The 24,722-nt window shown below is 46.2% G+C and overlaps 1 protein-coding gene across 1 annotated transcript in view; it reads left to right on the forward strand.

The window, feature by feature from the left end:
- The window catches only part of lrfn1 (leucine rich repeat and fibronectin type III domain containing 1), a 156,065-nt gene that overhangs the window by 104,552 nt on the left and 26,791 nt on the right, over nucleotides 1-24,722 (forward strand). Inside the window, exon 3 of the mRNA XM_056283617.1 lies at nucleotides 17,076-17,194. The gene's annotated coding sequence lies outside the window, so the exon portion shown is untranslated. The remainder of the gene's footprint in view (nucleotides 1-17,075; nucleotides 17,195-24,722) is intronic.

The following is a 24,722-nucleotide window of genomic DNA, read 5'->3' on the forward strand; positions in this document are numbered from 1 at the left end:
AGTTCCGATAACACCGACGGCGGTCCGGCGGCGGCCTCACCTGGCGTCGACTGTGGTGTTTTTGATGTCGGGGGGAGGTGTATCGAGGGTGTCTGGCTGGGGGAGCTGGTGTGGATCGGCTGGTATGTGTGTCGTTGTAGTTTTTGGATGTGTTTTTGTCTTCGTGTCGTCCTGCTGTGGGCTGGGAGAAACGGCGTTTCCTTTCATTTCGTGTATGCAAGTGCGCGAAGTGAAATGACAAATGAAGTGTTCCCGATTCCTGATTATCCGGTAAACTTTATGTCCCATTCTTGAGGTGTCGGCGAAAATTCACGCGTCTTCGCAGCAGGTCCAAAAATGGGGAGATTAGACGAGAATTGGAAGTTTTGTGATTCTGCACCACGGGCGTGTGTGCATGGGGAGGAAGCAGATTGCAGAAATCAGATTAGCCATCTTTATTCTTTCCTTGGTATTCTGGAAATGATGGAGACGGAGCTCATCTCTCTGCCTCCCTGTCTCGTCGTCCTTACTCTTGCCTCGACAGATAAACCCTGTCACGAGTGCGTCTCAAAATGGAACCGAAATCACAGAGGCCATAAATATTATAGGCCCTGAGAGAGCTTTAACATTTTTATGAAGATAGTAAATGTGAAGTTCTTGGTTGTCTTTTTTTGTTTGTGTTTGTGTGCTTGTTTTTAAATATTCTCGTCCCTGCCTGTGTGTGTATTTTGTTCCCACCGCCACACCCGCGGCCTGTCAACGTGACGGCTCTGGAAGAGCGCTGGCACAACGCTGACATTCGTTACAGATGGTGAAATGAAAGGGAGAAAAAATTCTGGCTGGCCGGTGTGATTCATAGTTAGTCCCCGGCCTTGTTTACAGACAAGTTGTCACATTTATTTGGCAAATGCTGCCCACGCGAGGGGCACAACAGAATGGGAATACGGTGCGGGGCATTACCATTTTACCATGGGGATGGAGAGAGCCGCTGAAAATGTTTTATTTCTCTTCCTAAGTATGTCGGCCCCAAATGTTGCATTTTCTATCGTCCCCTATAACGGGATTACTCAAAAATGTGTTTGTCCATCTGGGTGGCGTGGCGGTCTATTCCGTTGCCTTCCAACATGGGGATCGCTGGTTCGAATCCCCGTGTTAGCTCCGGCTTCTTCGGGCGTCCCTACGGACACAATTGGCGTGTCTGTGGGGGAGAACCCGGGTATGGGTGTGTGTCCTGGTCGCTGCACTAGCGCCTCCTCTGGTTGGTCGGGGCGCCTGTTCAGGGAGGAGGGGGAACTAGGGGGAATAGCGTGATCCTCCCATGCGCTGCGTCCCCCTGGTGAAACTCCTCACTGTCCGGTGAAAGAAGCGGCTGGCGACTCCACATGTGTGGGAGGAGGCATGAGGTAGTCTGCAGCCCTCCCCGGATCGGCAGAGGGGGTGGAGCAGCGACCGCAACGACTCGGAAGAGTGGGGTAATTGGCCGAATATAACTGGGGAGAAAAGGGGGGGGGGGTCCAAAAAAAAGTTACCCAATTGATGGAATGACACTCATAAACATTCATAGCGATTCCTTGATGTTCATGACAGGCGTCATGTCATGGTTGTGACAGCATCATATCAGTCTCATCCACACCCCGTCAAGTAAAGTGTGACAAAAGCTTATGATAAATGCGGGTTGGCCATCCTCCATCCACCAGCCACAGCTTATATAGACGCATGCACACAGCCTTTTCATTCTGAGATGTGTGACCGAGCCTCTTAAATAGGAACAAAACCAGCATCTCTGTTAAAGGCAAGTTGACCTCAGGATAAATGGATGGATGCGTGTGAAGAACGGATGGACTTATTCTGCTGCACCGTGACACCCGCGACAGCACCGTACAGGCCTAACAGCACAATGTGACTGTGATTTTGAGTCAGATGCTCACAGCTGAGTCAGGTATTTTAGCAAGATGAGGACTTCCTCATTTGCAAGTGCCAGTCTAGCTGTTGGGCTTTGTTTTTATTAAAATCCCAGAAAATTTAGCTTCCCCATACCTGATGCCTGAGCGCCGCCTGTGACCGTAAAAGTAGTGATATCTCCTTACAGCAACCAGCAGAAATGCATCGGACTGATGGATCACTTCTATCTGTGTTGTTTTAAATGAGAAAGAACAGAAACGGCTCACTAACGTATTTCGTTAATCCAGTATGAAGACCGTTCAACAGGAGTGCTGTACATTGACCTTGACTGAGCAGGGTGAAAGTGCAGTATGCTTAATCCTGTGGCTTGCTCCTGGTATTAATTATGTCTATTTTACTCAGTCTGGGCCCAGCGGTGAAGCTGCTCGTATGAAGTCTCCTGTAACACAGACATCTGCTCCATTATCTCCATGATGAAAAGGGGGAGGGGGGGGTCCAAATAAATGTTTTTTTGGTAGGTTTTTTTTAAAATATATGTATATGTGTGTGTGTGTATTCTATATATATATATATATATATATATATATATAATTTATTTATTATTATTTTATTTATTTATATATATATATATATATATATATATATATATATATATTATTTTGTATATATATTTTTGGATTTTATATATATATCCCCCCCCCTGGAGATTTATATATATATATCCAGTGAGTCAAGTAAATTCTTCATGAGACAGTACAAGCCTGTTTCATGCCACAAGCAATCAGCTGTGAGTAAAGAGCAGCTTTTTTTTTTTTCACATTTTTTCCTACATATATCTACTCATATATTTTCGTAATGTGTGTGTGGTGTTAGTGTAGATAGCGGGTCTGAAAACTAAAGCGCTTATGATCCTAATTCTTCTTGGAGGTGGTAGGTATTGTCTCAGATAGTAAGGGGAAAATCCCAGACAATTAAAATTATGCATAAATATGCAAAATATGCATTTTTCTAAAAATGGCTAAAAACCACTTTTCTCGGCATTTCAGATGATTCTGAGCATCGTTGATTTTTTTACCTATATAAAAATGTTTGTTCTGGGACTTAGAAATGTTTCGGCATTACGCAAAATATATGCATTTTTGCAAAAATGCACTTATGATCCTCATTTTTTTTTGGAGGTGGTAGGTATTGTTCCAGAGAGGACCAGAAAAATAAAATAAAATTATGCATAATTATGCAAAATATGCATTTTCTAAAAATGGCTAAAAAACACTTTTCTCGGCATTTCAGATGATTCTGAGCATTTGGGGGGAGGGAGTTGGAGTGGGGGGGGTTTAGGGGCAGGGGGAAGGCGGTTAGTTGGCAGGATGAAGAGGAGGGAGATTTAGACGGGTGGATAACCCAACCGCTACATTGGAGTGAGGTTCTTCTAGTATATATATATATATATATATATATTGTTTCTCATTTCGGTGGACCCAAACATTTTCATTTTTCTATTGTTCCCTTTCACAATATGACTCAAACATGTGTTAGTGGCTGTACTTGAATATTGTTTTATTTTCAAGCATTCAGTTAGTTGAGCAAAAAAACGAAAGAACTGCAGCTGCTGAAGGCATCTCCATTAGCCTCTCAACGTAACCCTGCTTAGCGTCGTGTATGTAACAGGATATGCTAATACTTAGCATGCTAAGCCCCTGTAATCTCCACGCATGAATTGGTGAATACAAGACCCCGTCTCTCTTTCTCTACACAAACACCGATGCTACAATATAGCAACACGCAAAAAAAAAAATAATACATGGATTACTATGATTTATTTTTTATTTTTTCCAATAATCTCACAGGGCACAACAGGGTCCACTGCAACAATACTGAGCAACTGTACGTGTATGAGCCCGAGGCAAGAACTTATCCCAAATATGGCTGGTTGACTGTAAAATGAACAACTGGGATTCATATGTGCACCTCCGCCCCTCCGATAAATACATTTTCTGAAGGATGCAGGCGGCATACCATATGCTTATGTCAAAGTCGGTGAACTGTGAAATCACTTTGTTATCATGCAGATTTGCATCCTCGGGTTAAAGTACAGTGGGGCAGGCGAGTTGGTTGTAAAAACCGTTATTTCGTTTATCAGGACCTATAGCTGCACATAAATGATGCGAGGCAAACTGATAACGGATGCTAATGAGGCACACGCAGGCATCACTACCTCAGTGTTTATATATTTGAAAAAAAAAGAAGATAAAATCACTGGACTCCTATGTGAATAGAAGTTCCTCTTCCTTGGTAAGCGCTGCATTTTTTTACTCATTGACTCGTCCGTCAGTCCGTGAAAAATACAATCCGGTACTAAATCTAAATTCATGAATCTGCTCTTCATGATGACCTATTTTGCATATACTATGGTGTTTGCCACATTTTGCTGATTTAGCAAAACGTGCCGCGAATAGGAACCAGTACTTAAGAGGGCGCGCGGAAAGGGGAGATGGACCAGCTCACCATGAAATGAATGTGGTTGATAAGGGAACGTTAAAGATGGGTGAGCAGTAGGTCTCCTTTACTTGGTGTTGGCGTGACACTGACTGTTTCTGGATCCCTGCTTCATGTTGGCAGTATTTAGTAGCTAGCCCTCTCGCTTAGATTTGTCCGACAGTGGTGTGTTTGCTGTATTAGTACAGCGGATGAGAAACAGCCAGTGTTTGCTTTGTGGGATCAGGGAAACGCAGATTCGGGGGGGGGGGTCCTGTGCAGTACTTCCCGTGCAGGCCTTAGTTATCACACAAATTGGTTTATCTTTGTTTAGTCTGGTGAGTGCAGCTTTAGAGGCGGGTGGTTTCGGGACACTGAAACTTGGCGGCATGGTGGCCCAGTGGTTAGCATTTGTTGCCTCACAGCAAGAAGGTCCTGGGTTCAAAACCCCAGGCCGTCCCAGATCCTTTCTGTGTGGAGTTTGCGTGTTCTTTCAGATGTGAGATGCAACTTCAAAATATGCGGCAGCTCAAAATCTTGGCTTTTATAGAGGGATACACAATTATATACTTATCTGGCATTATTCAAATATATACGTATCTGGCATTATTCAATTATATACTTATCTAACAGTAAAAATAAGAAAACTTCCACAACTTCAGACAGTTTTACAAAGGGTTAAATGAAAGTCACAATCTACCCTTCATTTTCCATCCATCCATCCATCCGTTATCCAAACCGCTTATCCTACACAGGGTGACGGGGGTGCTGGAGCCTATCCCAGCAGCCACTGGGTGGCAGGCGGGGAGACACCCTGCACAGGCCACCACAGGGCCGACACACGTTCTCCCCGTGTCTGCGTGGGTTTCCTCCAGGTGCTCCGGTTTCCTCCCATCATCAAAAAGACATGTATGTTAGGGTTAATAATATAAATATATATATATATAGTTTATAGATACACACACACACATTTAAATAAATATATATATATATATATGTTATACATACTATATAAATAATAATATAAATAAAATGATTAAATAAATAATATAAATAGGATTAATAATATAAATAATAGGGTTAATAATAATAAGTCTGTGCCCCTGAGCAAGGCAGTGGAAAGAAGACCTGGAGTTGGTCCCCGGGTGCTGCAGCTGCCCACTGCTCCTATACAATAGGGTGGCTTACATGCAAAAATCAAATTTCATTGTAACCTGTACAATGACAAAATAAAGTGGCTTTCTTCTTCTTCTGCTTCTGCTTCTTCTTCGTCGTCTTCTCCTCCTCTTCCTCCTCACTACAAGGCCTTGTTGAGGTATATTAAGCCTATAAAACATCAGCAACGGAGTGTGTCAATTTAATAGTTCCAATTACATGTCTGCACTCACACAGTCCACCTCGTAACGTCTAGTTTTGGGCCAGTAGCTTCATGACAATCGGGGCCTGATGTCCATTATGTGTGCCCACTCATGGGTTGGTTTATTGTGTCAGGAGGACACTGAGGGCTGCATTACCTCAGTGATGTGAGCGGGCATTTGTGTGAATATCTGGAGTACGGCATGAGGATTCCTGCATCGTTCTTCAAATAACCGAACGCATCTCAAGTGTGACCGTTCGTGTGAAACTCCTGACCGCCCCGACATCCGCGCCCAAAACTAAAATTAACTGTTAACCTACTTAAGGGCCTCGTGATCTCATTTTTCCTTACAGGATGTGGCGTGAACGTCACCCAGAAAATTTCTACATGTACCGCGCAGTCTGGAGACGGTGCCAGAACCTGTACACGACGTTCCCGGCAGATTTTCAGACCTACATGTGTAAAGATTATGCCCATAATCTGTAGAAGCACATTATAGAGGCATATTCAGGGAATTAGGGAAATGTAAAATATAATCCTCTCAAGCAATTTGCTCTTACACCAAATAATGCAGCTTTGATTCTGAAATGAAATTATGCAAGCGCTCCTCGCCGAAACACGGCGTTTTACACCGGATGGATGTTCTGACTTCAAAACACGCTGTTGTGTAGAGGCTGTGCACCATTTCACACGCAGTCAACCCCAAGAAATTACACAAAAATCTGTTGATATCTGTTGGTCTGTTTGGAGATATTTTACCCCCTATGACAAAGAGACGCGTCTAGCCAAAATACTACTTTCAGATGTGAGGTGCAACTTCAAAATATGCGGCAGCTCAAAATCTTGGCTTTTATAGAGGGATACACAATTATATACTTATCTGGCATTATTCAAATATATACTTATGTAGCATTATTCAAATATATACTTATGTAGCATTATTCAAATATATACTTATCTAGCATTATTCAAATATATACTTATCTAGCATTAATCAAATATATACGTATCTGGCATTATTCTATTATATACTTATCTAACAGTAAAAATAAGAAAACTTCCACAACTTCAGACAGTTTTACAAACAGTTAAATGAAAGTCACAATCTACCCTTCATTTTCCATCCATCCATCCATTATCCAAACCGCTTATCCTACACAGGGTCACGGGGGTGCTGGAGCCTATCCCAGCAGTCACTGGGTGGCAGGCGGGGAGACACCCTGCACAGGCCACCACAGGGCCGACACACATTCGCACCTAGGGACAGTTTAGTACGGCCAGGTGACCTACATGTCTTTGGACTGTGGGAGGAAGCCGGAGCCCCCGGAGGAAACCCACCCAGACACCCACACCTCCACACGAGAGGATGACCCGGGACGACCCCCCCCCCCCAAGGTTGGACTACCCCGAGGCTCGAACCCAGGACCTTCTCACTGTGAGGTGACCGTGCCACCCCTTCCTTTTTTCTCAGCAGCAGCAGAAAGACTGAGGAGGGCAGAGGTGGTAGAATGAAAGGGACGAGTAATGAAACAAAGAGAACGGCTGAAGCAGCACGGCTGATCAAGTTTGGTTGAGACGTACAACTGGAGCGGGCGTGACCCTTATTTAGTCCTTTACCGTCGAGGTGTAACGGAGTCACAGCCTGGTGTACGCTAAAAATCTGACCGGCCATAATCACCGACGCCTTCTCTGATTCCTCCTCACCTGATTCTCCTGCCTGAGCTCACCGAAGTCCGATTTGGGGACTTCCAGGACCCCTCTGAAGGAACACCCTTCGTTTTATCTATCCATTTCTTCTCATGTGTGATTTAATGTTGTGTCGCATGCTTTTGGTGTGTCGCTTTTAAGTTTATTCTAATTCATGTAAAGCGTCTTTGTGTATGATGAAACGCGCTATTTATAGATAAAATGCATTATTATTATTTATGATACAGAGAAAATAAAAGCCGAACGTATTGAGAAGCAATTTAATTTCATCTGATATCAGCTTACCGCTGTCTCGGATTTTGGGATTCATCACTTGCCAGCTGCCTCGGATTAAAACCGCGCTAAAATATTTGATCTTTGGTGAGCTGCGGCCCGGTATGAGAGGTTTACAAGATTTTTTTTTTCGCTAATGATAACTGTGAACCATGCCCTCGTCCTCTCCTGAAGTAATTGAACAGACCGAGAGCCAAGTTATCAGCAACCATCTGTTTACGCAGACCCGGATTACTCTGGTCGTTTTTTATGCAATTTCATAATGACATATTGATTGCGTGAGATCAAACTAGTGTGTTCATGTTTTGCCTGCAATTAGGCCCGTTGTTGTGCGTCTCTCTGCAGCATTGTTCATTAAAATATTTGTCTGCATTATTTCATCAGCCTCGCCGTATCTTAATATGCATGAATGCACAGCGTGACCTGATTGCGCAGCCAGACCGGTGACTTAATGCGTCATGGCGTGATTGGATGATAAAGGTCACATTGAAATGACAAGTGCAGCCCAAGTTGTAGTTGGAGTCTTTAGCCGCCACATTGTGGTGCACCTCGACGGCCGTTCCACCGTCTTTGCCCGCTGAGTACTCACCAAATCAGCCATCCGGCCTTAATTGTTGCTGAGATGGGGCCTTTTTTTTTTAATGCCCCCCCCCCACATTCCCAACCTACTCCTGTAGCTTAAAGGCCTTGACCTTGTGACCTTTCCCTCCAGTACCGGAGTCAATGGTTGGCTAACAAAGACACACTGCATCTTTGCTTCTGACCTCTAATGCCAAAGGTTTGCCGAATCTAATAAAAAAGCTAATTAGTCAATCAAACTCCCCCCTGAAAGCAATTTTCCTTGAAACCCTTTCCTCTGATTCCAGATGAAGAGCTGGGCTACGTTACAGTCACGCCGCGCTGGAAGTGGTATTCATTAGATCCTGATGGTGTTGTAAAGGAGCGCAAACTGCTCAGACCAAAATGGCTGCTTGGCCTAAAAAAAAAAAAAAAAATCTTTTCAGTTTAGCGCCGGTTCCCCGTGTCCTCAGCTGACCAGAATTTGGTCCAGCAATGAGCGTGTACAGAGCGGCGTCCGGGTGGCGAAGCAGTCGATTCCGTTGCCTACCAACACGGGGAACCCGGTTCGAGTCCCTGTGTTGCCTCCGGCTTGGTCGGGCGTCCCTACAGACACAATTGGCCGTGTCTTCGTGTGGGAACCCGGATGTGGGTCTGTGTCCTGGTCGCTGCATTAGCACCTCCTCTGGTCAGTCGGGGCACCTGTTGGGGTGGGCTGGAGGGGACTAGCATGATCCTCCCACACGCTACATCCCCCTGGTGAAACTCCTCACTGTCAGGTGAAAAGAAGCGGCTGGCGACTCCACAGCTATCGGAGGGGGCATGTGGTAGTCTGCAGCCCTCCCCGGATCGGCAGAGGGGGTGGAGCAGAGATTGGGATCGGAAGAGTGGGGTAATTAGTCGGATACAATTGGGGAGAAAAGGGGGGGGGAACATCAAATGTACAGCGGCGAGTCAGGGCTGTTCAGCATGGCGGGTTAACAGGAAATGAGAGGGGCATAAATGAAGTTTTTCAAACAAATGTCTAATTTCAGCGACATCTTTCCAATACGCTGATGGATTCAGGGCATTATTGGACATGCTGCACTATTTATTTATTTTTTTCATGTAATTAAAGTTTGATTGCTACCTGTGCCGCCAAAAATCGATGAATATGTGTCGTGATTGATATCTTGCCATGTGGCGTATACATACAGTGGCGTGCACAAAATTAAATCATTAATCAGAGCTCCGACATGTGAATTACTGTAAAGACTCGCTGCCATTGAATAATTTTTGTGCAGGAATGTTGTTGTGCCGAGGATGAGATCCGAACTCCGAAGTTGTGACGGCTACCGGGTTACCCTGCACCCGACAGCGTCCTCGGTGGTTCCTGGTCAGATGGCGCCGGCTGTTGTCCGCTGAGTCAGGACGACTTTGAGAACGTCCTTTCGCGAGCACGTTACAGCAGCTTTGCAGCTCGTCCTGGTTTGAAGCTGGCTCATCAGTGCACTTAAGAAGGGAGGGGAGGAGTGAGGGAGATGGATGGAGGTAAAAAAATGACATCCTAAATAAGACCGTTGCTCCTGTAAGGCAAGTCAAAGTTAATCGTAGCCTTTGAGTCATTGACTAAAACTTCCTCGCTCAGCTGTTGGGAAATCGATTTTCGATATCCCAGGGGCCCCGGCTAAACGCCGTGGTCCCGGCTCGCCTGACAGCTCAGCGGTTGCCGTTGCTCCGTTCTCATCCTCCGCGTGGGGTTCGAGGACGGAGACTACCTGCACTACGAACGCCGTCACTAAAGTCTGTAATTGGTTTGCGCTCCAAGGCATGTCCCCCCACCCAGACGAGGTCAGCAGGATCTGATGTAATGAGATGCCCTGGGGGGGAGTTTGCAGCGGCTTCTTTTGCTCCTTTAGCGACGCGACACATCTCAGTGAAGGAAGATCTGCCACCCTCGTAGCACATTGCCATTTTCTTTTTTGCCAAGGCTGAAACGGGAGCTGATCGGCGTCCGAGGCTTTCACGGCACGGGCGAACTTCCCAAACCGTACTCTCGTCTGTCTACACGCGATCTGTTCCCAAGCAAGGGGCCTTTCGTAAGGACGCAAAATATGTGTTTACCCACATTATGGCTCCTCTTCTGCAAGGACCTGCTGGTTTACTGTCATCGCCTTTTCATTATCAAGATGCATATTTGTTAGACCGTGCGCGGTTATCCTCTTTTTCCCCCCTTTTTTACAATCGCAGCGCTCTACGTGGCCCCTCTACCCCAACCGGCCTCGCTGTCTTCATGTCACGTACCTCTGCTCCTCTCGGTGGGACTGACAGACAGAAACGTAATGGCGGAGAGATGGAAATACGAAGCCTCGGCCTCCCCTTGTCGTCATAGCCGAGCATGCCAAGTATGCAGACTGGCAGCGGCGCAGGAGAACAACTGCCTCGCCAACAACTGTCTTTGTCTTGCCGCGGATATGAAGGAATCACGGTGACGGGTAATGACTTGACAGGATGTGTCCTTCGGCCAAAGTTCCCCGGCGCCGAAGAATTATTTATCTTTTCACTTCAAATAAGGAGCTGGAGGGGGAAGAGCGAGGTGAAATCCCGTGGCGGGGAGAGGAAAATGGAATAGTAAAGCAGCGTGTTTGATGCAATGGAGGGAGGCGGTATTGGAGATCAGGGGAGATGCGCTCCTCCCGAGCTGACCCAGGAGTTATCACACTGGGCCAGGTGATCGTGTGATGTTTGGAAACTCTGAGATAAAGCCGGGGAGGAGGAAAAGTAGTTGTCAAGCCATTGTGGACAATTGAAGGACGTCTTGTTAAAAACACATTTACAACTTTATGCACATCCCCGGGAGCGCTCGTGTCAGAGATTACAGGCTACCGCCGCTGTTGGAGAGAGCCGCAGGAAGGCCATGCATAAAATAAAGGCATTGACATGCACAGTACGGCGGACTGTGAAATTATAGACTATGAAAATTGTGGCCCTTTATTGTTCCTCCCTCCCTCCTTCTCTGAAGTGTTAGCATGGCAGCCATGATACGACTGGAGATGTGTCCGAGAGGACGGGAATGACGTTTCACCAAGAAGAAGCTTGCGTCATAAATTCTTGATTGGGGGATGAATACCTGCAGGTGACAACCCCCGAAGCCTTCCCGTGAATACAAATCGACGTAGGGCGTTTTGAGAACCTGAGTGGAGAACGCCGTTCTCATGCATGAGGGCTCCGCGAGACAGATGAGAGCGATGCGGCGCTCCCTCGTGAACGGCGTGCCGCGCTGCTGCCGGCAGAGCTCCGGCACGTTGTGGAGCCTGCTTTGAATTTTTAGAGACAAAACGGGAAACCAAGTTCTTGTGACCTTGGCACGTTCCTCTCTGAGCAACGATTTTTTTTAATTTGTGAATGACCAGTGTTATTTTTGTTATACCGTTACCCATCGCTGTTCTCGGTTGCTGGTCTGCTGGTCTCGGTTGCGAGCGGTCCAGCCGCCATTAACATTCATGAGCTGACTTTTGAGTGACGGGTACAAGCAAGGGTTGGCAGTAAGGGTTGTCAGGGTTTCACAGTTTGACGATGTGATCTGATAAGCTATATGAACTGAGTGGGTCGCGTTACATCATCCACCCGTTCATCATTTTCTATACCCACCTATCCTGCTCAGGTGGGGGAGTGGGGGGTGCTGCAGCCTATCCCAGTATGCATTGGGCGCAGTGCAGAATACCCCCGTCCAGCCCAGTCATGACATGATGAGTATCAGAAGAAAGAAGGCGGTTAGAGAAGCTGGACGAGGAGGAGTTCTTTTGGAAAAAGAGAAACTGAAATCAACCTTTCATACTTTCAGTAGAAAGAGACGTTACAGAATGACATCGGGCGTTACAAGTGAAGAAATGAGTGATGTTAGAAAATTGTAGTGTTTCAATTTTCGTCTGCCTTTAATGGAAAGGATATTCAGGGATGTAAGGGAAATAAAAGATAGAGATGAGAATAACCTCAAGTTCAGGTTAGAATTTATTGTCATATGTATTTAGAATACATATGACTATATAGTATATATCCACCACTATCTGAACGGCTTATCCTGCTCTCTGGGTCGCGGGGATGCTGGAGCCTATCCCATCAGTCATTGGGTGGCAGGCGGGGAGACACCCTGGGCAGGCCGCCAGGCCATCACAGATATCTATCTATCTATCTATCTATCTATCTATCTATCTATCTATCTATCTATCTATCTATCTATCTATCTATCTATCTATCTATCTATCTATCTATCTAACAATCTATATATATATATATACACACACACACACGTATTTAATGTGTGTATGTGTATAGAATATATATCATATATATAATATAAATGCAACTTGGTTGATTTATATATAATATTATATATATATATATTATATATTAAGATAGTTATTATAAAAGATAATACAGATAGAATAAATCTCTACCTTAATACAAAGGACACCAGGGAACACCATCCCTACACCAGACCTATGTGGCCTATGTACACAGAATTCATACATTATATACACAACATAGAGAAGTACATGACAAGACGACAATGTAAGGTGCAATTGGATGTGTCAGCTGTTCAGCAAGCTGACAGCCGGTGGAAAGAAACTATTACTGAGACGGGCGATGTGTGATTTGATGCGCCGGTAGCGTTTAGTAGATGGAAGGAGTGACGACAGAACATGAGCGAGGTGGCTGGTGTCCTTAATGATGTTTTTGGGCTTTGGTTTTGCAGCGAGTGGTGTAAATATTGTGAAGTTGTGGCGGTTGGTTCCATGCCGGTGATTTTTGCTGCCGTCTTTACAGCCTTTAGAAGCTTGTTTGCAGTCCTGAGCAGACGATCGTAAATTGCAGCGAGTGAACTCTGTGTTCTTATCAGGTCCAGATGTATGTGTCACAAAGGCAGTGAGCTTCCATTAAAGGGCACCCTGCTTGTGGTTACTCAACCAGTCATATTAAATTGCATTTAATCATGTCAGGTATGCCAAATCTGATTAGGTGCTGATTGGTTGAGTAAGCCGAAGCAGGCCCGGTTATAAAGTGCCACAGTGAGAGTCTGCAGGGTACCTGAGGACTAGGTTGGGAAACACTGCTGTGAGGTTCACAGACTGAGCCCAGATGTTGCCTCCAGCTTGGTCGGGCGTCCCAGCGAGCACAATTATCCACATTCCCGGGCCAGGCGCTGGTATAGGGAAATGTGTTCCAAAATAAGACCTCAGAAATGTTGTCATTTCCGGGCTTGTAAGCACCATCCTTTCTCCTCTTGTCCTTTTTACAAAATCGACGAATTGTAACTATTCTTGTAAATACTTTGCGTAATTAGTTGTTGATTTTTGATATTGCTCTTAAAGAGGTTTCATTGTAACGGGTTGTTTTTCTTATTCCTTTTATTTCAAATGTATTTGTCAATTTGTAGCTGTTAGGGGCAAATGCAGCTTATGCTAAGGTAACCGTCCCAGGTGATTTCTTAATTCAGCTTAAAAACTGATCAAAATCTACCCCAGTCAGTCAAATCAAATCAATTTTATTTGTGTAGCCCAATATCACAAATTACAAATTTGCCCCTGTGGGCTTAACAGCAACACAACATCCTGTCCTTAGACCCTCTCATCGAATAAGGAACAACTCCCTAAAAAAAAAACCTTTAACCGGGAGAAAAAAATAGGAAGAAACCTCCGGGAGAGCAACAGAGGAGGGATCTCTCTCCCAAGACGGACAGCGTGCAATAGATGTTGTGTTTACGCAATTTACACAATACAACATTGAGAGAAGATAAACAAAATTATAATGGACTTATAAAATGTATGAAGAATATGATGCACAGGATGCCAAGCAGTGTCCAGACGCCATCGGAACAGTCCAGGACCCGAGCCACGTGACCAGCATCATCATGTTAAATAAAAAAAAAAATGTGATGAGGGGAATGGCCAGCAGCATCCAAGTGGCGACCACCATCACCACGGATGGCGATGGTGGTCGCCACTTGGAATTCATAAGTCAAGAAATACGTAAAACAGCAATCACCTAGAAAAGCACTATATAAATGCAAATCCATCCATCCATCCTCAAAAGCAGGAAAAAAAGTCAATATTAGCGTTGGACATAGTTAAGGCAATCATTTGAAACCTCTATGCATTTTTGATATTGGACTGCAACAGGGTTGGATGGCCTTATAAGGGCATCACATTTACGTTACAGGTGCGTTGCAACTAGCAACCCCCACAGGTTGTGGGGCGCCTGTGCAGTTGGGTGTGTGTGTCTGTGTTGGGGGGGGGGGGGGTTATATGTTAACATACCCCAGCAGAAAGCTGCTGATGAAAAGAAGTCACATGGTGGTCTTCAAGCTCCCCAACCAGCTTAGGTGTGGCTGCATAGCGTCACTTAAGAACAGGGCATTTTCACACAACATTTAACAAGAAAAAGAGGGAGACATTTTGAAAAAAACATGTCATTAAACACACGGACAGAAAACCAGTGATTTTCTTGCCATTTAGACTAGTGCTTTAAAAATAGTTTATTATTATTATCATTATAACACTTTTGCGCAGCGCCCTAGTCGATTTAACAAGAAACATGATTTTTTTTTTTTTAAATGCAGTGCTCAAGCTAAAAAAAACTACCTAATAAAAATGTTTCTCCTGTCAGCCTCCTTGGCGGACCGTTGCATGAATGCGACCAAGTGTAATATGAAATGACAGAGATCAGGCTATCATAATCTCAAAACTCCGATTAAAAGTGATTAAAAGACTTCAAATGTGTTTAACCGTCGCAGTTTTCATGATATAACGGGAATGAAGGTGAACGGCTGCTCTGCTGATTGACTTTCATTCACATAACAACCGTAAGAAAACATTTTTTATTGTAGCTACTGAAGATGATTTCCAGCTGGGACTGTATTTCCCCGACTACAAATTGCACTGGGGTATAAGTCGCACTCAGCATAACGCACGTTGTTTTTCAAAGAAAAAAAAAACAAACAAATATAAATCACTTAGGTGTGTCTAAGTGGCATTTATATGGTGATACAGTATTTTCAATTGAGTCACAAGACTGAACAGTGCCGTCTAGTGGCCTTAGATGAAATGCAGTGTATTTGTCTAGCAAAATTACATTGTATAAAAGTCATTGTATGATATTTTCCGCTTCCGGTGTGGGAAGATGGCTGCACGAATTCGCCTTTGCAGCAGCCTCACCCAGTACCGTCCATGCAGTGTCTTTGTCCACGTCTGCGTCTAAGCTTTGTCTTCGTATGATGGCTGGGAGAGCTGAAATGTCTGGGAGAGCGGGGCAGGCTAAGCTAACTGCTAGCCCATGCAGACCGGCGGTTCCGATAAAACCGAGGGCAGTCTGGCAGCGGCCTCACCCGGCGTTGACCGTGGTGTTTTGATGTCGTCGTGCGGAGAGGTGTGTCGAAGGTGTCTGGCTGGGAGAGCTGGTGCTGGATCGGCTGGGAGAGCTCGGTCCGCTTCGTCCGATGGGCCCGGGGACCACGGCCCCTGCCTGGAGCTGCACCCGAGGAGGAAACGCCGAGGGCGGTCTGACAGGACGCGGAGGCGGGGAGGGCTAAGCTAACTGCTAGCCCATGCAGGCCGGCGGTTCCGACAGTCATCCTGGCTGGCATTCATTTCCTTGGACAGTGATTTCTTTTTTTTTAGTTTTGATGTGTGTTAGTTTGAATATGTGTGTTCTTGTAGTTTTTGCATGTGTTTTTGTCTTTGTGCTGTGCGGCTGTGGGCTGGCGGAAAAGGCATTTCGTTTCATTTCATGTATGCAAGTGCATGAAGTGAAATGACAAAGTGTTCCTGATTCTTGATTTTGGAATATAAATCCCAGGACCAGCTAGATGAGTAGAAAACAGCAACTTACAGTCTGGGAAATACGGTAATCCTACTCTTGAAACTGTATTTTTATAGTGGCGTTTCAATATTGGATACTATGGCACTTCTGTGCCATAGTAGTAGTATCGTTTACTTTCAAGACTCGTACCCCAATACATTCGGCTTTGGGTTTGACGGTATCGTTGCCCGATCTGACGCAACCATAGACGTGAGGCACGCATGCGGCACATGGTTGACTCGGAGCGGGCGGCAACGGAGAGCAGCGATGGTCGAGCGGGCTGGAGAGTGAATGGGGAGAGGGAGCGGCGGTAGCGAGAACAAACGTTTTTCGAAGGTTTTTAATCACCACAACCAAAGAGGTTCTTCCTCACACGCTCATAACTGTGCACAAAAACTGTTAGGCTGATAGGGGTATTAGTTTGTGAAATTAGCTGCACACACACACACACACGACCAAGGGAATAAATATGTGGTAGCAACTGGGAAGTTTTAATTGCTGTCTGATCCCAGTAATGAAACTTAACCTCCTAGCGGTGGCTGGGGTCTTCCAGTCTCGGTGCTACTGTCAAAAGAGTATCAATTTTTCATAATTCCCATCTCAATTCCATGTTCAACTTAGGCTACAGCGATGCCATGAAATGTTAATGGCAGGACACACTTTCTCTGTCATGGTATCTTCAGCTCTGTGTTACTCGGGTGTCTTCCCTGCTGTTTAAGCTTCTTTTCCATTGTTGACTAATTTGGTAATCAGATCGGTGATTATCACACTCACTTCTGCCGAGTGGAAAAAAGTGAGCGAGTTGTGCGTGCGACATTGTGTGGCACCGCTTCTCTTGTGCACCCCCCCCCCCCCCATACTGAGAGTATCATCTGGGTGGCAATATTTGGATAACCCCATTTCCAGTTGGTTAGGTAATATAAGTTTGTGTATTAGTCTCAGTTACGCTGGCCTAATTCTAACAGAATTGCTGAATGTGTCTCTCCAGGCCTCTAGGTGGTGTTTTCCTCTGATGCCAGTGTGGGAGTCTCCCAGCCAGAGATCCGACTGCCAGCTGAACAGGATGCTGATGTGATATCCATGATGGAGACTGGGGCTTGATATCTGGTGAGTGTGGTTTGCAGCTCTTCTTCGTCTTGTGTTACGGGGGCTCTAACCGGGGGGGGGGGGGATTGTGTTGGCGGCGGCTTATTGAAGATGTGCTGTACTGTATAGATCACTAGTAGTCTCAAAAACAGAAATAAAACAGGGATACAGCTACAGGCTCTCGACTGACTGCAGCTGTAATCCCACTGAAATGGCCCATCAGGCTGCACTCTTCAAAATGATGACCAGATAGCAGTGGCACATGTTCAGTTTTGCGGCGCAGTGGTTAGCGCGGTCGCCTCACAGCAAGAAGGTCCTGGGTTTGAGCCCTGGGGTAGTCCAACCTTGATGGGTCATCCCGGGTCGTCCTCTTGTGTGAAGTTTGCATGTTCTCCCCGTGTCTGCATGGGTTTCCTCCGGGGGCTCCAGTTTCCTCCCACAGTCCAAAGATACGTAGGTCAGGTGACTCGGCCGTACTAAATTGTCCCTAGGTGTGAATGTGTGTGTCTGTTGGCCCTGTGTGATGGCCTGGCGGCCATTGCAGGGTGTCTCCCCACCTGCCGCCCAATGACTGCTGGGATAGGCTCCAGCATCCCTGCGACCCTGAGAGCAGGATAAGCGGTTCGGATAATGGATGGATGGAAATGTTCAGTTTTATCTGTCCATCATATGTTATGAAATAAATAAAATATTAATCAAAGTGTGGTACACAAGACAGAAAGACATGAACGGTCTGTACAGTCTTCAGAAAGCAGTCCCTCACGGGTCATGTTATCTCTGTCTGTACTGCCCCTCCCCACTTGACATCTGTCTGCTGCTCTTGGACTCGGACCTGCAGCACAGCCTGAAAATGCCCCAGCTTTCTACAGAGTAAGATTAATGATGATCCATTGTGTGGTTGCGGTTAAATGCTGTGCTGACAGCATTGTTTTAAGATAAGATAAGACACAAGACAGGATAAGATAAACCTTATCCAGTCCTCTTGGAGGAAATTAATGAGCAAAACTGTAAAAAAAAAAGGAAAAAAAAGGGGGGGGTGGGTTCCCTGAGGGGCTCAGCGGGCCCGTGGTGCGGTCTGGGTATCTCTGGCTCTCTGTGGTCAGCACCCCTGTGGAGCCTGCAGCGCGGGATACCACAGAATGCTAAGAAGAACAAAGACGCACAATACCCCTACCCTCCCCACCCACCGCCTCATTCAAAGGAGCGGTAGTGCATCGCTAATTAGCCAGCGTGTGCTACGGTGTTGAGCCTCGGTGCTGTTCCCTCCACTGTTCCTCCTCCCCTTCCCATCCTTCATTTGGCTTAACGAGGACAGTCTGCAGTGACAAAGCATCTTGCAAATCTCATTTTATATATATATATATATATATATATATATATATATATTAGTCAACTCTGGGACATTCGGATCGGTGTTTCAATTGGTCCTGTTCGATCTGCTCAGGGGTGAACGTCGAGCGGCTCTACGTCCATTTGCATCCTCTTGATATCTCAGGGCCCGGCCGTTCTTCTGAATGCAGTTTAACCTGGGCTGTCAGGCGCAAGACAGGCAAAATGCATAACAGCCGGATTCCCCACCGGTCTATTTCTGTGCTCGCCGAATTTCCATGTACATAAATCTGAGTCAGGAGTGTGCCACGGGCAGGTGGTAAACACATGTTCGAATCGGGCACCGGGAGGTGGGGGACTTTGGGAGGTGGTGGGTGGTTGGGTAGGTGGTAGCGGAGGGGGGGGGGTCAAGCCAGTACTCCACAAATGTCGAAAATGCCAATGGCGGTATTGTGCATGCCGCTCTCCTCACCCGCCTTGTTACTCTGCAGTCTGCTGCTCCCGTCCAAGTAATCGGAGTGGCTCACGCGACGTTTCCTGGAATACTAAGTATCGGAGGCAGTGTTGAATAACAGCTCGGGGTTTACTTGGGCTTTTTTTTTTCTTTTTCATATCAGCCCTCCCAAGGCGCTATCTCGGGGCCCAATCTCTGTCATCGATTCCTCTTATCGTCCACAATATTTAGCCCTGCGGTTGTCCGTATGACTGAATCCTGGGGATTATGCGAATTAGCCAGCGTGTAATGGATTCTATTTTTTCGGGTGCAGTGAAAGTATCTTAATCGTGAGTCCCGCCGTAACCCGTTTAAGTCTGATAGTCTGATGAATAAGTTTAGTGCGGTAAGAGAGGGCCCTCTTTTCAGCCATCTGGTTTGATCGATTTTGAGAGTTTCTTCAGATTTGTGCTCAGGCGAGCTCGGAGAACACACGGACGTGCGTTTCTCGAAGGGCGTTTGGACTCTCAGATGTACGTGTCTTCATGTTCTCCATGCCGTCTTTCCCCGTCATGCTGACGAAGGTCTTTGGAGCCTGAAGCGTCAATTTTCCTAAAATGTAAACAAAGTAGAGAAGTATGTGAGGCAAGAGAGTAAATATTTAATAAAGACAAACGGCGAGTGAACGAGCGCTCCCCCTCCAAACTCAGAACGGCGAGCGTTTCATGCCACACACAACCAGCTGTGTTTCACAGTCGGCGGTGGTGCTGTCTTTCTCCATCCTAAATCAAACGCACCCACATAGCCTCATGCACACACGTCAGACACCAAATATGTGTTGCTCCGGAGGGGTTGCGTTTGACGTTGTGGTGTTTTTCTTTCTCACGCTCAAAAAAAAAAATCCTCAATATCTTTTTATTTCTGTTGGTTTTAGACCCCACGGGGTCTAAAACCACATGCAGAATTGAGTCACTGCAACAGTCCTTTCTGACTCAGTCCACTAACCTCCTCATACACCTTTATTTCTTTTTGTACCGTTTGTTTTCTTGTGTTGTTGTGTTGTTCCACCTCCTTTGAGATGCATATGGCTTCGGCTTCCTCAGATGCAAATTGCACAGTGGAAACACAGCCATATATGTACCATATGCATACCATATATGTGCCATATACATACCATATACGCACCATATTCATGCCGTATACGTACCATACACATACAATGTACATACCATATACGTTCCATATGTGTGTCGTATACATACCATATACGTGCCATATACGTACCATGTACATACCATAGTATATGTACCATGTACCACATTAAGCATAATTATGGAAGAAGTATGTCGAGTTAAGAAATTGACTTGTTTGACTGCTATTGCTAAAAATAGCCCAATTAGTGCACGTTAACAGCCTTTTCCCAAGGGTGTCCGGGTGGCGTAGTGGTCTATTCCGTTGCCTACCAACACGGAGATCGCCGGTTTGAATCCCTGTGTTACCTCCGGCTTGGTCGGGCGTCCCTACAGACACAATTGGTCGTGTCTGCAGATGGGAAGCCGGATGTGGGTATGTGGGTATGTGTCTTGGTTGCTGCACTAGTGCCTCCTCTGGTCGGTCGGGGCACCTGGTTGGGGGGGGGGGGGATAGCGTGATCCTCCCACGTGCTACATCCCCCTGGTGAAACTCCTCACTGTCAGGTGAAAAGAAGCAGCTGGCAACTCCACATGTATGGGAGGAGGCATGTGGTAGTCTGCAGCCGTCCCCGGATTGGCAGAGGGGGTGGAGCAGCGACTGGGCGGCTCGGAAGAGTGGGATAATTGGCCAGGTACAATTGGGGAGAAAGGGGGGGGGGATCCCCAAAAAAACAAAAACAAAACAGCAACAAAAAACAACCTTTCTCTAAGATGAGTAAGAGAAATCTGATTGATGGTTGGATGGATGATGAATGGGTGGATGGATGGATGGATGGATGTTTGTTGAATTTGGGCATATAGAGAATATCTGAACTTTGACAGGGAAATAGCCTTCTTTTTCTGTGATAGTGTTTCCTATACAAAAATGGACACCGTCTTCTTGTATTTATCAGTCCTTTCTCTGTCATGCTTTACACCAAGGGGGCAGCACAAACGACACCGTGGAAACAACCACTTTGTCCTGTTTCTCCCGGGACAGGAGATGCTAACGCAGGAAACAGCTGATAATACTGTAATATAGACAGAACTGTGTGCGATCAAGGGAGCAGCAGATTAAGGTACGAGAACGCATGTTTATCTGTGTGCTGTACCTACACAACAGATAAGCCCTGGGTTTACTGTGTTTTGCGAGCTTTGAAAAATATTCTTTTTTGTATTAGATCAAGGTATTCCTTCGAACGAAGAGGTTGTTTACATGTACATTGTTATTTAAAATGTGCGCCTCAGCTCAAGTGAAAGCATCTACGTCTTCTGGGTTCTTTTTGGTTCTGGTTCTGCTTGGTGTGGGACCAGTTATACTGCGAACAGCATCCGCGTCCATATGAACACTGATGTGAGCAACGCCCAACTGTCCCCTCGTATCAATTACCACATAGCGGGTACGGGAGCACACCACATGATAGTGGCAGACGAAAAGCTGGTTGTGAGCCATCACTCTTCCATTGTCTAGGGCGGCGGAGAAGGAGTGGGAGCCTCCGAAGTGGCCTGGCAGAAGTCTCTGCTTCCATCTGTCTGCATGCCTCACCATGGAGCCCGGCTCCCGGCACTTGAGAGTATACTCACGTCCAAGCTGTTACTGTAATTTGCATTGGCTTGTGGGTAGAGGGGAGTGAGGAGGAGGAGGAGGAGCTGCACATGAAGCAGAGCTGTTATAAGTGGCTCTGGCAGCGCAGTGCCTGGATTTGGTTTTATGGACAAGTGGCATGAGCGGAGGAGCTAAATTAAAGCATAATAATGGCAAGGAGCAGGTTGCTGTTCTGCTCTAGACCAGGGGTCAGGTTGGTGTGTGGGGTAGATTAAAGAAATATAATCTTAGTAACTATCCCAGCCACATTCAGGTTTGATGTTCATGTGTATTTATAATAATAATGCTAATTAATAATAATGATAATAATAGTGATGATGATGATGATAATAATAGGCGGCGCAGTGGTTAGCGCAGTCGTCTCAAGGCAAGAAGGTCCTAGGTTCGAGCCCCGGGGTAGTCCAACCTTGGAGGTCATCCTGTTTCGCCTGGTACCCTGTATTGGGTCTCCCCACCTGCCACCCAGTGACTGCTGGGATAGGCTGCAGCATCCCCGCAACCCTAAGAGCAGGATAAGCGGTTTGGATAATGGATGGATGGATAATAATAATAATGTATTTATATATCACTTATCCTGTTTTCAGAATCAGGCATCTTGTGTTATTTTCTAGGTGTCAATTTCTGCCACCGTACTCGCAGAAAATAAAATGTTTGTTTCCGAAGACCAGGGCCTCTCTGCCAAAAGCAACTCCGGATTAAGACGATCATAACATCCATCCTGCGAAGCCCCGTAAGTTCACGGGGCGTTTCTCGAAAGCGTCTCCCCTTAAGACTCTCTTAAAACGACGGCAGTTAGCGACCGCCTCCGGTCAGTGTCGGAAAGCCGAGTCCGTGCCCAGAGCGGGAATAAGGCCGCCCACCCGAGTCGTGTTCAGGACTCAGTGCAACTCTCATCTCCGGCTCCGAGAGGCTCTTGAACAACGGCACGCAGCAAGCGCACCTTCGTAGCGCCACACCCGGGGGATAGTCTTTACCTGGACGAGGGATCTTCACTGGGGAACGGGGCCAGGATCTGTTGTTTTGATGTTTCCTGTTTATTAGTGAACAATATATCCAATTAGTGAGCAGTATATATCCATTCCCTTTAAATCCAATTAGGTTCGAGAAAGGTTGCATTGTTCCCCTCGCGTTATTAGTGAAGCGAGCCCGCGAGGCGAGATAAAGCTGACAGTTTACCATGATGACCAGCGTAATTGAAAACAGAAAGCCAGCTGTAGGCGGAGCACTTGGCAGTTGACTTTTAAATTTGTCATAGCTGTCTGCGATCCGCCGTAAATCCAAGACTTGGTGTTACAATCTGCTGTGAGGATTCAATCAAATCCAAGGCGGCGGTGTTGTGTACAATTACTTCTTCTTCTCTTTCTTTTTTTTATTCCCAAACATCTTGTTTGAATTGAGCAGCAGCCGCTATGGGGGCATGTAGCATCTATGAAACCCACCTGAAGAGCAGGACGTTGAATTAAAATGCTCCGTCTTACTTAATGAAAGGGAACAAAGCCGGCATGTCTGGTTCAATCCTGCAAATGATCTGTTGTCCAAATTCCTCAAGCTTAATTTGCGCTTGATTTAATACGACCAACGATAGCTTTTTCTTTTCTTTTTTTTTACTGCAGTTCTGTTCAGCGGCTTATTTATCCATCCATCCAGTATCCAAACCGCTTATCCTGCTCTCAGGGTCGCGGGGATGCTGGAGCCTATCCCAGCAGCTACTGGGCGGCAGGTGGGGAGACACCCTGGATGATTTCCTAATTAAATAAGAGACAAGAAACAGAGTGTCAACGAAGGTGGGATCAGTTCATCTGGATACAGTGTTTACTGACAGATACGTTTCATCGCTCAGCTAAGTGACGTCTTCAGTCCAAACTTGACTGCAGGTATCCCCCACCCCTTATAATCAATACAGTACAATACAGTTGCCTAGCGACCGAAACCAACAACCAGTTTCATATGTAAATATGGGCGTGACCATCAACTAGAGTTTCAAAGGCCATGTGTACTAGTCACAGAGGACTCGAGAATGTTGCCGTGGCAGCGTGGTAAGATGGCGAGCATGCATCAAGATGAGAAATAGAGACGGTTCAGATGTAATACTATCCCTCCCTTCCTGTCAGGCTGTGCACCGATTGTTTGCGAAGCAGCCACGGACCCCCAGTGAATCCTAAAGTTACACTCCATCATCTCGGCTCGTCCTCCGGCTAAGATGGGTGGTAAAGTTTCTTTATGTATTCAGCGTGTCCTCCCATCGAACCTTTGATAGTTTGTCCCGGGCGTTAGTACCGGGGCCGCCCTAATCCCCACAGACCTCGCACACTTGTTCACGCACCTAGCATATGCATTCATAGCACTCGACACGAGCCCCTGTCAGACGTCAGACCATTTAAGTTTATGTTTATCTCCCTGCGGCATGGTAGCAATTTTCCACAGCGGCTAATCTTAAACAGCCATTTGGTGGCCATCTCCCGGTAGCTCCTTGCCCAGAGCAGCCTCCCCATGTTGCACAGGGAGCAAATTGATGGAAAACATTATCGCTTAAGCTACGGCGAGATTTCCACTTCGGATCACAGCGTTCCTGTTGCTGGCAGAATAGTCTGTAGTGTGTCTTCGCTAATCTGCTGACTCGCTTCCAGTGCAGTCCACAATATCAACTCACACCACAATTAAGAGACATTGAATGGATTGGAGTTAACTATAGATTGAGGTAATCATGTGACATACCGGGCACAGGCGTTCTGTTTGAATCCAGTCTTTATCTGAACTGACGGGGAGCACGCCGTGCACACGAGCCTCGCGCTGCACAGAGAAGCCATCGCAGTAGCTTCCCTCGTTCATTTGCAAGAGACAGAGACGCCACGTTAGCGTCTGATTTGCTTAATACTTTATGCACGCCTGACTACATTGCAGACATTTGATTCTTGGCGACGCAATCAGCTGGGTTTCTATCACGAACGGGCGTGACTTGAGTCATTCCCAAATGACACATTATCCAAACCAGTCCCATTTGTAAACTCT

This window comes from Lampris incognitus, chromosome 7 (genome assembly GCF_029633865.1).
Source record: "Lampris incognitus isolate fLamInc1 chromosome 7, fLamInc1.hap2, whole genome shotgun sequence".
In the NCBI taxonomy this organism is placed as follows: Eukaryota; Metazoa; Chordata; class Actinopteri; order Lampriformes; family Lampridae; genus Lampris; species Lampris incognitus.